This window comes from Solanum stenotomum, unplaced genomic scaffold (genome assembly GCF_019186545.1).
Source record: "Solanum stenotomum isolate F172 unplaced genomic scaffold, ASM1918654v1 scaffold2955, whole genome shotgun sequence".
NCBI classification, from domain to species: Eukaryota; Viridiplantae; Streptophyta; class Magnoliopsida; order Solanales; family Solanaceae; genus Solanum; species Solanum stenotomum.
This window is the reverse complement of record NW_026030509.1, coordinates 16370-21346: the sequence shown is the minus strand read 5'-3', so window position 1 is coordinate 21346 and position 4977 is coordinate 16370.

Genomic DNA, 4977 nt, shown 5'->3' with positions numbered 1-4977 from the left:
TTTTTCATGATATGATGCACAAGGAGATTGAGGTGTATGTAGATGATTTCATAATCAAGTCCCGCGAGAGTTCAGATCACTTGACTCACTTGAGGAAATTTTTTGATCGTTTATGCCGATACAATTTGAAATTAAATCCCGCCAAATGTGCTTTTGGAGTGCCAGCTGGCAAGTTGTTGGGATTTATAGTGAGCAGGAGGGGCATTGAGCTTGACCCTTCCAAGATCAAGGCGATCCAAGAATTACCTCCTCCAAAGACCAAGAAAGAGGTGATGAGTTTTTTGGGAAGGTTAAACTACATCAGTCGGTTCATAGCTCAATCCACTGTGGTGTGTGAGCCTATATTTAAGTTATTGAAAAAAGATGCCTCGACCAAGTGGACCGGAGAATGTCAAACGGCTTTTGATGCTATCAAGAACTATTTGTCCAATCCACCGGTGTTGGTCCCTCCGCGAGAGGGGAGTCCATTATTGTTATATCTGTCTATCTCATATAATGCATTGGGATGTGTGCTTGGTCAACATGACGAAACTGGGAAGAAAGAGCGAGCCATTTATTATTTGAGCAAAAAATTCACTCCATATGAGGCTCGTTACACTCTTTTGGAGAGAACCTGTTGTGCTTTGACCTGGATTGCTCAGAAATTAAGACATTACTTGTCTTCTTATACCACATACCTTATTTCTAGGATGGACCCGTTGAAGTATATTTTCCAGAAAGCAATGCCGACCGGGAAGCTGGCTAAATGGAAAATGCTTTTGAGTGAATTTGACATCGTGTACGTGACTCAGAAGGCGATAAAGGCACAGGCCTTAGCCGATCATCTTGCAGAGAATCCAGTTGATGAGGAGTATGAACCGCTCAAGACTTATTTTCCTGACGAAGAAGTTTCATTCGTGGGTGAGGATATTTCTGAAGCGTACCCCGGTTGGAGAGTGTTCTTTGATGGGGCGGCGAATCATCAAGGGAAAGGAATCGGAGCGGTCTTAGTATCAGAAACCGGTCAGCACTATCCTATGGCGGCTAAACTCCGATTTGAATGCACGAACAACATGGCTGAGTATGAAGCTTGTATCCTCGGTTTGAAGATGGCGATTGATATGAATGTTCACGAGTTGCTGGTTATTGGAGATTCAGATTTGCTGATTCATCAGGTTCAAGGGGAATGGGCCGTGAAAAACCCAAAGATCACATCGTATGTGCGGTATATACAGAAGTTGTGCAAGAGATTTCACAAGATTGAGTTCAGACACACTCCCAGGACACAGAATGAGTTGGCCGATGCTCTTGCCACCATCGCGTCAATGATTAAGCATCCAGATACAAGTTATATTGATCCAGTGGATATAGAGGTAAAAGAACAACCTGTTCATTGTTCACACGTCGAAGCGGAACCAGATGGTTTGCCTTGGTATTTTGACATCAAGAAGTATTTAGAGGACAGGACTTATCCTGAGAATGCAACGTTCAACCAAAAGAAGTCGATACGCCGCATGGCCCTCAATTTCTTTGCAAGTGGAGAAATCCTTTACAGGAGGACTCCAGATTTAGGTCTTCTCAGATGCGTTGATGCTAATGAAGCTGCAAAACTTCTGGACCAGATACATGCCGGAGTTTGTGGTACTCATATGAATGGGCTCACTTTGGCGAGGAAGATCCTCCGAGCCGGTTATTTTTGGATGACTATGGAACACGATTGTTGCAAATTTGTGCAAAAATGTCATAAATGTCAAGTGCATGGTGATTTGATTCGAGTACCGCCTCATGAGCTCAATGCTATGAGTTCACCTTGGCCATTTGTAGCTTGGGGCATGGACGTCATTGGTCCAATAGAGCCAGCTGCCTCTAACGGACACAGATTCATTTTGGTTGCCATTGACTACTTCACCAAGTGGGTAGAAGCAGCTTCATACAAATCGGTAACCAAGAAAGTTGTATCTGATTTTGTTCGCAATAACCTGATATGTAGGTTTGGAGTACCAGAATCCATCATTACTGATAATGGAGCGAATCTTAACAGTTACTTGATGAGAGAGATATGTGAACGGTTCAAGATTACTCACCGAAACTCAACTGCCTATCGTCCCCAAATGAATGGAGCTGTAGAAGCCGCCAACAAGAACATAAAGAAGATTTTGAGGAAAATGATTGATAATCGCAGAGGTTGGCACGAGATGTTGCCATATGCTTTGTTGGGTTACCGAACGACTGTCAGAACATCAGTTGGAGCTACTACATATTTGCTAGTATATGGAACAGAAGCAGTTATACCTGCCGAAGTCGAAATACCCTCCTTGAGAATCATCCAAGAAGCCGAATTGAATGATGCTGAATGGGTTCGCAAGCGGATCGATCAGTTAACATTAATTGACGAGAAGAGAATGGTTGCTGTTTGTCATGGTCAACTGTATCGACAGAGAATGATTCGTGCTTTCCACAAGAAAGTAAGAGCCAGAATGTTCGAAGTTGGTCAGTTAGTTCTTAAACGCATTCTCCCTCACCAGGATGAATATAAAGGGAAATTCGCACCGAATTGGCAAGGACCCTACATGGTTCGCAAAGTATTATCTGGAGGTGCCTTAGTCCTGTCGGAGATGGATGGCACCGAATGGCCTAAACCGATCAATTCAGATGCCGTCAAGAGATACCATGTGTGAAGCCTTAGCTTGTATTTTCTGTCATTCCCTTGTAATCGTTCTGTTTGCTTGTATTCGCTTCGTTTAAATTTTACCCCTATGTAATGAACTACGTCTGACCTGAATTCTCAAAAATGAGATACGTAGGCGGCCTATGTCGGCCTCGGTCACCCCGTTTTCCCCTTTTAATATTTCTTTGTATTTGAACTACGTTCAACCTGAATTCTCAAGAACGAGATACGTAGGCGGCCTATGTCGGCCTCGGTCGCTTTCTTTGTAAAACTCCTACTTTTGTTAATCCTTAGGGGGAACTACGTTTGACCTGATTCCTGCCTCAACGGGATACGTAGGCGCCACAAGGGCTCGGTCATATTTCCCGTAAGGATTTCTATTTCTCTTCACAATAGAAACTGGGACAGAATTTTTGAGAGGGACTCAAAAATTCTCGAGGAAAAGATTTTTCCAACAAAGTCAAGACTAAAGTCACTTTGAGATTTGCAACTGGGACAGAATTTTTGAGAATATCTCAAAAATTCCGTGATTTGCTCACCAACGACTGAAGACAAACCAAGACAGAAATTTTGAGATGGCCTCAAAATTTCAACCGGGTCTGTCGGCAGTTTAAAACAACTTTGAATACTTCCCGACAAGTAATCGGATAGATCCCAACTCCAAATGGCGTCCACTAAGTTTGGCGTGACATGACACTTGGCAGTGACATTTTCCAAATGTTACTTTTTGAAAATCTATTTTTTCTTAAAACTTTTCCTACATGTTTCAATTATTTTTACATAAAAATGTTTTGTCCTATCTATCAAGAAGCGGGAGATCGGAGAAATCAACCGGAGATAGCAAGACAAGGAGCAGACAACCGAAGAGATCAACACAGATCAGTTCATTTTGTAAAAAACTAACAATTTTTCTGTGGATGCAGGTCTATAGGTTTGCCTCAAGATCGGCATATTCTTCCATTCAATGAATAGGAAGAAGTCAAAAGGGCGAAGAGCTCCCCAAATTAACAACTTTTCTGTGGATGCAGGAAATATTTCATGCTTCTTATACCAAGAATTGGAAATATGAGTAGCATTAATTTATCCAAATTTTCAGCAAGACAAGGTTCATAACGAACATGCAATTATGTTCGGAGATGGGACAAATGAAAACCTTGAAGAGAGAAATATTATTATTTTTCAACAACTAAAGATACCTAGAAGATATTTATCTGCATCATATTATCAGATATAATAATATTCTTACCCTGAAGGTTATTTATATTGTATTGTCGAATGAGACGATACCACTACCCGGAGAGTCATTTATATCGTATTGTCAAATGAGATGATACCACTACTCCGAGGATCATTTTTATTTATATTGTCGATTGGGACGATACCACTACCCGGAGAGTCATTTATATCGTATTGTCAGATGAGATGATACCACTACTCCGAGGGTCATTTTCATTTATATTGTCGATTGAGACGATATCACTACCCGGAGAGTCATTTATATCGTATTGTCAAATGAGATGGCACCACTACTCCGAGAGTCATTTTTATTTATATTGTCGATTGAGACGATACCGCCATTCCAGAAGATACCCAGAAGATCACATATGTTGCTCGGTGAAGCATTATCTTCATTTGGTATCAGGGAGGCATCATCAAAAGAAATCATGCATCGCGGAGAAGTCATGCATTGCAAGAGGAGAAGTCATGCATAGCAAGAAAAGAGATTGATGTATTACAAGAGAAAGAAATCATGCATCGCGGGAAGAAGAAACCATGCATAACAAGAGGAAATCCATGCATAGCAAGAGAAAAGTCATGCATCGCGGGAAAGAGATTCGTGCATAGCAAGTGAAGGATTCATGCATCGCGAGAAAGAGAACCATGTGTAGCAAGAGAAGGATTCATGCATCGCGGAAAAAGTCATGCATTGCAAGATAAAGAAGTCATGCATCGCGGAAAAGAGATTTATGCATAGCAAGAAGAAGCAACCATGCATAGCAAGAGAAAATGCCATGCATCGCGGGAAAGAGTTTCATGCATAACAAGAGAAGGATTCATGCATCGCGGAAAAGAAGTTATGCATTGCAAGAGAAAATTTACCCATCACAAGAAGATCAACATCGACTGCATCATTTTTTCTTTACAAAATGACATCAAGAGAATTATCAACAACGACGTCAAGAGAACTGTCAACATATTTACATCAACTTATTTTATTACTTTGACATCAAAGGAAGAGTACATTGAAGATCATATTGCAAATATAAGACACAAACTTTATTTGCTTCACGTCAAACCCGATAGAGTTGACGTCAAATATTCAAAGAGAA